At 45.5% G+C, this 9,646-nt stretch overlaps 1 long non-coding RNA gene across 1 annotated transcript; it reads right to left on the minus strand.

Moving 5' to 3' along the window:
- Positions 1-856: 856 nt before the first annotated feature.
- LOC119711373 lies at positions 857-4,679 on the minus strand. The gene is made up of 3 exons (XR_005259716.1): positions 4,214-4,679; positions 2,685-3,034; positions 857-1,280 (listed from the first exon to the last, which is right to left on the minus strand). It is a non-coding gene; the product is annotated as an uncharacterized LOC119711373 (long non-coding RNA).
- Between the last annotated feature and the right edge of the window lie 4,967 nt (positions 4,680-9,646).

The raw sequence follows: 9,646 nt of genomic DNA on the forward strand, positions 1-9,646 counted from the left end.
AGAGTCATCATTTCCCCCCTTTGTCAGGGGTCCCAGAAAATACCACACAGCACTGCTACAGGAGAGCTCCCCCCATTTGGGGAGCCCCCAGAAGGGCCCAGTGTGGAACAAACACCAATAACTGGTGCCCCAATATTGTTCCATCACCCCTCACATTCCTGGTTCTGCTCCTGTTTTGCCCAGCACACTCCTCATGCTGGCTGAGAGCTGTTTCAGCATTAATTCCTCTCACCTTTTTTGACATTTCCTCCCATTCCGTGGCTCTCTGTGGCATTCACATTCTCTGAAAAGTCCCTTCACCTGGCATTTTTCTCCTAGGAAGCCGAGAAACCTCAGAGAAAAGGAAAACCATAATTATCTGATTGCTTCTCCTGTGTTTTGCTGCATTGGAATGTGTTTGGAGATTGTTTCACTGGTTTCATGTGAGTTGTTTTGACTCTTTGGCCAGTCAGTGCCAAGCTGTGTCGAGGCTCTGGAAAGAGTCACAAGTTTTCATTATTATCTTTTTAGCCTTCTGTAAGTATCTTTTCTGCATTATTTAGTTTAGTATTCTTTAATATAATATAGCATCATAAACCAATAAATCAGCCTTATGAGAACATGGAGTCAGATGCATCGTTCCTTCCTTCATCACCCCACAAATACAATGATTCTCTCCAAGGGGATGCAAGAAATCCAGGAAAAGCCTGGTGCTCATTCCTTGAAGTGTTCCCATGTGCTGGCTAATTGAAAGGGGAGAGAAAAACCACCCGAAGCTTTGCAGCTGCACAGCAGAACTCTGTTAAAGAGGTGTAAGATGTTCAAAACTATTGGCTTCTCACAGCCACCACCACGCTGAGTTCCTGCATTTCTAAATCTGTCCTGAGTTAAGCAGGAAGCATCAATAATTGGGGTTTTTTTAAAATTATTTTTCCTGAGTTTTTTTTTTTTTCCCCTCAGGGATTGTGTTCACAAAGCAACAAGATGAAGACCTGGGGCTAAAAGCTCCCACAGAAGAAAGACACCATGCTGGGTTTTTCCTCTATTGGAATATTTTCATGCAGTTAGATAAAATAATTCCATAAAGAAGTTTAAAATCTTGCTTCAGCAGTTAGACAGGACAAAAGAGTGCCAGCTCCTGAGATTGCTGGAAATTTATTATTTATTTATTAATGAAAGGGTGAGGGGTGCTGCCTGTTCACAGGAGAGAGTCATCCTAGGAGCACCTCCTCAATTTCCAACAGTTTGGGGTTAATGTGCCACAAATTTTCTGTGGCTGCTGTTCTTTTGGTTTGCAAACACTGAAAATAAAAGAAACACTGATTTAAAAAAAAAAAAATCAGGTAGTTTTGGGTGTATTGCAATGTGAATTGTAGCTAAGAGCGTCAAATGGATTTTTTGTTGTTGCCCACATGAAGATGGGGTGAATGCAAGAGGTTAAAATCCAGGAATATTCACATTATTAACTTCAGGTCACTGCAGGGGTCAAACCACACAGAACGAATCTGTGTTAGATTATTTTCCCTGCAGTAAGAGGCTGAAACATTTACCTGAAACCTGCATTTGACCCAGGTTAGCCTTTCATTACTAACCAGAGCTGATTTGCTGGGATTTTCCCAGGAAAGAAGCAATAAAACTGATTTTCCACCACCTGAAACAGGTACCAGATAAGGGATTTCAAACCAGGTCACCAAACCTCAAATTTTAGGTTTCCCTGATGTTCCAAATTCAAAGTGTTTTTCCCCCTGCAGTGGAGCTCTGGCTGTGATATTCCATCCCCAGTGCTGCTCATTTTTGCATTGTCAAAACTGATTTCCAACCTCTATAAACCAGAGTGCCCCTATTGATAAACCCAGTGCTCCAAATGGATCTCTGCAGGAAGCACTGCAGCAAATACCTGTGCTCCCTTCAAAATAAAAAGATCTATAAAATATCTATAAATAAAAAAATACTTAAATAATCTTTTTTAAAAACCACCAAAATAAAATTAAAATTAAAAAAAATACTTAGAAATTGACAAAGGATCAAGTAACTACAGGAAATTCCCTATTCAACAGAGGAAGAGAAGGAAATAAACCACATTTTCCAGCAGCAAACAGGGAAAGATGAGCAAGACTCCTAAATTCTGGGCAAAAACCTTTATAATTTTTGGAAAAAAACCTTGAGGATGTTACCGTGGGAGGATATTTTCACAGCTATGAACTGTTGTCTGGAATTGTGCAATTTTGGGGGGAAAAAAGTGGAATTTTTAAGCTTTCTGTTAAAACCCAGGTTTCCAAAAGTGCCCCAGGGCAGGGGAATGTCACAGCCTGAGCAAGCAGAGCACTAATCCTGGCACTGTCCCTCTGTACGTGGGGTTTTATTTAAGATGTCCCTGAATTCAGAGCAAATTGTGACAGTGGAATAACACATCAGGAAGGTAAAAAAATCTCTCAAGTTTTTTGTCTCAAAAAGCAAAAATAAACAAACACAACCCCCCCCCCCCAAACAAACCAAAAAACCCAGCAAAAACCAAAAACAAAATAAAAAACCAAACACCCAAAAAAACAAACAAAAAACTCCAAAGCAAACAGCAAAAAATAAAACAAAAAACAAAAACAAAACAAAAAACAAACCTCTCAAAACCACAAAAAAAAAAAAGAGAAACAAAATACAAAAAAGCAAATCTAAACAAATTTACAGCAAGTTTAAACAAAGTTCCTCACCTGAAAACTGAGGAAATGACATTCTGTGATCACTTTTCTCAGGTGTGGGGTGAATTTTGAAGCTGCACAATGAAAAGCAGGATTCATCCTGAATTTTTAATGAGCTGTAATGGATGGACAAAGTGTTACAGCTGAGCTCGGGGGACGATGGCAGAGGGAAAAGTGACATGGAAGGAATGAAAGAATCAGCTGAGCTCCTCTCCAAGCAGAGAATCCATCTCAGAAATGCTCTCAACACCTCAGAGCATCCACACTCAGGAAACCTGAGCTGCTTTATTTCCCCAAGTTTCCAATTTCTTATGATTCAGAGCTCTCTTCTTCAGGGCCTCCTCTTCACCAAGACATGAAATCTGGATTAAAAAAAAAACCACAGAACAGCTCTGCCTCAAGAAAACCCCCAGAAAACAAAAAACCCAGACAAACAAACTCCAAACCAACCAGAAAACCTAAACAAATAAATTCCAAGAGTCAATATTTGAAACAAATAAACAAAGACCGTCATGCCTTAAAAAAATGGAGACTAATTCAATAAAGGGTGGCACTTCCACACCTCACTGACTTTAGGAACAGCAGAAATAAGTTTTGCTGCCTGTAAAAGTGACCATTTCAGTGTTTTAGGGCTGCATCTCTGCTCTTAAAAACTTCCTGGGAGTTTTATTTGAGGAACCCGGGGATGACACGAGGCAAACATTATCCTCAGAGGTCATTAGCACCCAAGGAATTCTTCTTCGCAGCACAGCAGATGGTGCTTCTGAGCACAAGGTGGGAAGCAGCTGCTTCCCTGCTTATTTATTCCTTGGCTGGCACAGCCAACAGCTTTGGATTGAGGGAGAGGTGCAGAAGGGGATGTTCTGAAGTGATATTTTTATCCTAATTCTGTTCAAGAAGAGCTCCAAGGTGTGCTCTAAGCTTGTTGAGGGGATTTTAGCAGTGACATTGGTGCAGTGATCAACGAGATAAAGGCACTTGGCTGTTCCTGGCCACCTCAGGAGAGCTGGGGATGGACCTACTGCTGCCTTTTGGCCACCTAAAAACAGGGGCCAGAAAAATTAAGAGAATAAAAAGCAGATCTAGTTATTGAAGGGCCTTCAGGCACATTTAGGGCAGACAAAACCCACCCAAAAATGGAGAATTGGTCACGGGTTTTCACACTTTTATAAGTTTGGTGCATTTGCATTTTGGGGTCAATCTGCCAATTCCAGCTTCAGCTAATGAAGTCATTGACCCCAAGTTTGCTCCCCCAGCTCCCTTTTGTTCCCATCTCTCAGGCCTGAGGCAGTGAGGGGTCCTTGATTGCCAGGCTGGAGAGGAATTGTTGTGTCTGCCCCAAACGGGGGAGCAGCAGCTCCCACTGTGTGTGGAGTTTGGAGCTCTGCACTAAAGAACTGCAGGGTTACAGATAGATGGAAAATAGAAAAGCTGAAATCCTAAGGGATCACCACAAAGGGAACAACAAGGGAGAAAATTAAACTGGAGCTTCTAAGAAGGAAAGAACTGAAGGAGAAGGACATGAATGAGGAGTTTCCTACCTGTGGTCCAGCCAGGAATGAGATCAAAGCTGCCATCAGTGCCCCAGGGCAGTGACTGAGCAGCAGCCAGGGCAGGATCTGCCCAGGCACCTCAGGCAGGGCAGGAGGCAGTTCAGGAGCTCGGGCTGCTGTTCATTATCTTCCCTTGGCATTTCTCCCCCTCCCTGCTGCTCCAGGCCAGGCTGGCACCCCTCAAGGAGCTGGCAGCTCCAGCACAGCCCTGCAGCCCCTCCTTGGCTCTGCCAGCTCCTCTTTTTGCCTCTCCCCTCTCCCAGAAGTGATTTGCTGGAGAAGAATCTCAGAAGGATTTCTGCCCCCAGCTGGAATCTGTGGCAGAACAAGGCTCAGCATTCTTGGGTCAGCTCTGAGACACCTGGAAGGGCCACATGGATGGCACAGAACTGCAGCAACCCAATTAAAGACTTTTCCTGAGCCAGTCTGTTCAGGAGCAGCCCCGGCAGAGCCAGAGCAGCACTGCTGGCTCCTTGGCAGCACAGGGAGCCCTCCCAGTGCCCACTCCTCACATCTGGGGGCAGGCAGTGCCAGCCCACCCCCTCCTTCCCTCCCTCACCCCACTTCAGCTGCAGCCAAGGCTCCATTGGAGGCAGTGAAAGTGGCTTTTATTGACTTCCAGATCCAAAAGCACACAAAGCAAACACTTCCAGCAGCAAAACTGGAGCCCCTTGTTCACCAAGCCTCCCCCACGGCACCCACCACCAGCACGGTGCATTTGTAAGCAGCTACATTTTATAATCAATTAATTTCGGGGATAACACTGGCGCTACTCATCCTTCTCCTGGGCCATTAAGCAGAGTAAGTTCTCACAAATGGGGAAAGGAAATCAAATAATGATAGAAGCACCAGGAAGATCCAGAGCTGCGCCTCTCAGGGTTTCAAAAAGGAGCTTTTACAGCCCAGTCCCCAGTGAGAGCAGAGCCAGACAATCCTCACAGGCTGCTGGCTGAGGGAACAGAGCCACTTCATTTCCCTGCTCCACCCTTCCAGAGGGAATGCTCTCTGTGCTCCAAGCCAGCCAGGTCCAGATAAGCAGTTCAAAGATGACAAAAATAACCTCCTCTTATTATATATCTGTATATTTACCAGTCTTTTCTTCTTTTTGCAGGTCTCACACTGGGCACTTGATCCTTTTCCATCCACAGGAGCCTCACTCTTGGCCGCTGGCTGCACCAGGCTTGGCTTTAGGTTTTTCTGCTGGGCTCCTGAGGTTCTTCAGCCACCTGCAGAGAGGGCTGGCCCTGCAGGGCCTGGTGCTGGGTCTCCTGTGTGACCCTGAGCTGCTTTTCACTGTGCCCTGCTTGCTCTCCTCCTCGGCAGGCTGCAGAGGGAAGTCCCCTGTGGTCACCTCTGCGTGCCCTCCAGCTGGCTCAGCTCTGCCCTGACTCAGAGCAGGAGTTTTTCCATCTGGATTCATGGCATGGGGATCATCCCCAGCCTCCTGCAGCTCTGGGCTCCTCAGCATTCCCTGGGCATTCACAGGTGGGGAACACGAGGCCCTTTCCCTTTTCCTTCCTTGCTCTGTGCCCTGCAGCCCTGCAGCAGCACCCTGGGGCTCCTCCTTCTCAGAGTGGCTCCTACTGTCCAAGGACCCTTCACCCTGGGCTGGCCAGGCCGTGGGGACATCAGGGACATCAGGCACAGCTGTTCCCTCCTCAGCTGGCAGCCTTTCAAACCTCCTGAACCTCCTGCAGTACCTCCTGTGACTGAGCTCATTCCCCATGGCCGAGGTGTGCGGGGCAAATCCTGCTCACAGAACTCCTGCTCACAGCTCCTCCAGGGAGTGCAAGGGGCTTGGGCACCAACAGAGCCTTCAGGAGCAGACACAAATCCTCATTCCAGCCTCACACCCCTCCTGGGCCACCTGCAAGGGGAAAAATGCAACAGAGCCCACTCCTCAGCCCTGTGCCAGAGCAGAAAGTGCCCCTCTAAAATCAAAATTTTTATTTAATTTCTTGGCTCTGCATCAGTGCTCCTCTAAAATCAAAATTAAATTCCCATTTCATCCCAGAGCTGCAGGGTTTATTGTTGTTAAGTCAGTCCTAGCCTTTGGATGTCACTGAGAGCATCTAGGAAGTCACTCCCTGCCCAGGACTCTCAGCCCCCACTGCACTTCACAGTTATTAGTTTATATTCCCAAAGGAAACACTATTTAGGGCTCCTCTTGTTTCCTAAACCATTTACTAATCCTACAAAGAAGTTCACATTTAGCCAGGGAAGCCATTCATAGGCCTGGTAAGATATGAAGGGGAGCAAAAATGAAAAAAAAAAATAATTAAAAAAAATCTCCTTTTTGGAAGGAGAGAAATACAAGGTTTTCAGGCCCTTGGGTCATTATTTTACCAGTCATTAATTCACTTTTTAGAAACCACAGCAATGCCACTGCTGCAAACGCAGACATTAAAAAGGGGCAGCGCATTGTGAATGCAGAGAAACGTTTCCCTCAGGTTACGTTTGCAAAAGGCCCTTTCACAACGGCAGCACCGCCAGGAAACAGATCAGCACCTCGCAGGGAAGGAGCAGGAGCTGGGTGGGAAAGGACAGAGGCACCTGCACACAGCCCCAGTAATTCCCTTGGGCATCTGCCATTGCTAGAAAGAGGCAGATGTGGTTGTGATATTTTATGAAAATCCCTTTGCTAGGATTTTCTTCTCCTGAGAAGGCCTCAGGTTCAAGTGTAAACAATTTGTGATCTGCTGCTGTGGGATGCAGCAGGTGCTTCCTCGATTGGTCAGTGTGGGATGTTTCTGCTTGGTGGCCAATCGAGGAGGCAGCAGCTCTCAGACTCTCTAGGAGTCACAGAACTTTGTTATTCATTTTCCTTTTTACTCCTGTCTCGCCTTCTGATGATTCTTTTCTCTCTGTTCTTTGTAGTATAGTTATAGTGTGGGTTTTTTTAATGTAATATATCATAATATAATAAACCAGCCTTCTGAAATGGAGTCAAGGTCTCTCCTTCCCTTCACCAAGTCCTGACTGCCCTGAAGACCCACAGCAATAAATGGTGACCCCAGACGTAGCAATAGGCAGAGAAGTTAAAAGCTCTATATTCAGCAGGATAGAAGGATAAAAAATATAGAGTTTCCCTGCCCTGTTTCTGGCAGGGAAACCACAAAGCAAACTCGACCTAAACCATTGATTTGCAGCACTTTTAGTCCTGGCTCAGGGTGATAAACTCTGCTCCTAAGCAGGGCAGCAACTGCAGCCCATTTCCCCAGCAGCCCCACACCCTCAGCTCCCTCCCAGCCTGTTCCACTCTGAATCCTGGGCCACTTTTTATCCCTAAATATTTAAAATGGGGCAGAAGCACCACACAACATGATCTGATTACAGCTGGTGCTGCAGAGAGCTCAAGCAGCACAGTGAGTGAGAGGAACAGCAGAAAAGCAGATCTATAATTTAGGAATTACAGTTTTTAAAGTGGAGCTAATGGATCCAGAGCAGTTTTGCTGCACTGTTTGAGCTGCTTTTATGGGTAGAATCTATAAAAATGTGTGATTCCATGGTGGTTAGGTACTCACTTATAAGACTACATGAACTTAATCACTTAAAACTACAGAGTTGCAAGAAAGGAAAAGCAAGAAAAACGAACACATCCATTTCTACTGGGAGAGAGAAACCAAAATAAAATGAGAGAGAGATGCTCTTTGATATCAAAGCTGCAAAGAGGACAGGTAACAAATAAATGAATGTTTTGTAAGCAACTGCTGCATCAGGATTTTGTGTAAATGGAGATAGCCAGGAAATGTTTCATGGCATTTTGGTAGGGCAGTAAAATGCCAGGAGAGGAAAGGGAAATAATAACTTATTTTCTGTTACACTTTTATTTATTTATCATCACTGCAAAAGAAGCTCAAAGTATGACAAAAGACACATTCTACTGCTGCTGCCTCCAAAGAGGGCTTGTTTATAAAAATAGAGATATTTATTACCTGAAGATACCAGTTCATTTTGATATGTAGGGAAATTATTTCCTCTTTGTCATTTGACCATTTCATGCTGTGAATGTTTCATTTTAGTCCCACCAGCAGAATTTAGTTCAAAGCCAAAGACACAAGACAGCATAATTACAGTTCTGCTGAAACCCTAAAGGCAGAGCTCTCCCTCACTAGAAAAGCCAAACAAAGCCCTCAGAAATGAAGTCCCTCCTTCCCAAAAAAACCCAAATTTGTGCCATGCAATGCTCACACTCACTTGCAAAGGAAATTCCTCCAAGAAGTTCCCAGCACAGCCTGGGACAGAGCACCTGGACCTTAAATAGGGCCAACAACACTGAATTGCTCCCACCCAAACTTAATGATTTAATTAATTACTGATCCCTTCCACAGCTGCCTGAAGGACGGGGAACTGTTCTTGCTCCGTGTTCATGGAGCATCATATGAAGTTTCACACCAGAGGGTTCTGTGTATTTAGACATTATTTTCCTTTTTGTCCCTGAAGTATTTACTCAGAGCTGAAGGGAAATGCTGTGGGGTCTCTTTAGGTATTTACCCAGAGCTGAAGGGAAATGTTGTGGGGTCTCTCTTTGTGTGTTTACACAAAAGTGAAGGGAAATGTTGTGGGGTTTCTTTAGGTATTTACCCAGAGCTGAAGGGAAATGCTGTGGGGTCTCTTTAGGTATTTACCCAGAGCAGAAGAGAAATGCTGTGGGGTCTCTCTTTAGGTATTTACACAAAAATTGAAGGGAAATGTTGTGGGCAATGTCTCTCTCTGCACAGTGACAGGTTGGAGAGGCTTCTGGCAAGAAGAGGACAAGGGGGAATGGCTCCAAACTGACAGAGAACAGTTTAGAGGGGGGATTTAGGAAGAAATTCTTCCCTGTGAGGATGGTGAGGTCCTGGCACAGAGAAGCTGTGGCTGCCCCTGGATCCCTGGAAGTGCCCAAGGCTGGGTTGGACCGGGCTTGGAGCAGCCTGGGACAGTGGAGAGATGATTTTTGAGGTCCTTTTCAACCCAAACCACCCTGGGATCCTGCAGAGCAGCAGCTGCAGGATAGGATTGAGGAAATTCCCTTGGAGCTGAGGTGCTGCAGGCACAGAACATCCTCCCTGTCCTCAGGAACAGCTCTGGGTGCTTTTCATCTCCTGGGAGGTGCTGCAGGCACTTGGCAGCAAAGGAGGCAGAGCTGGGGGAGGTTTGTGATCATGGTTTTTTTCTCTCTCTCTCAGGAAGGGTGTTTTGAGTGGCTTTTGTTTCAGAACTGCTATAACTTTCACATCGTGGTTGGGTCTGGTTGTCAGATCACTGCAGATTTTGGGATTTTTCATCTGGGCTCCTTGGATGTTGTGGAGAGAGGAGAGTGTGAGGAAGGAAGGAAATTCTTGTGCTCCTGAAAGCCAGGCAGGGATCCAACAACCAAAGCAATGCAAAATGGTTTTGTATTGAACAAGAATATTGACCTCTGGATAAGGGAAGTGT

This window comes from Motacilla alba, chromosome 24, assembly GCF_015832195.1.
Source record: "Motacilla alba alba isolate MOTALB_02 chromosome 24, Motacilla_alba_V1.0_pri, whole genome shotgun sequence".
Lineage (NCBI taxonomy): Eukaryota > Metazoa > Chordata > Aves > Passeriformes > Motacillidae > Motacilla > Motacilla alba.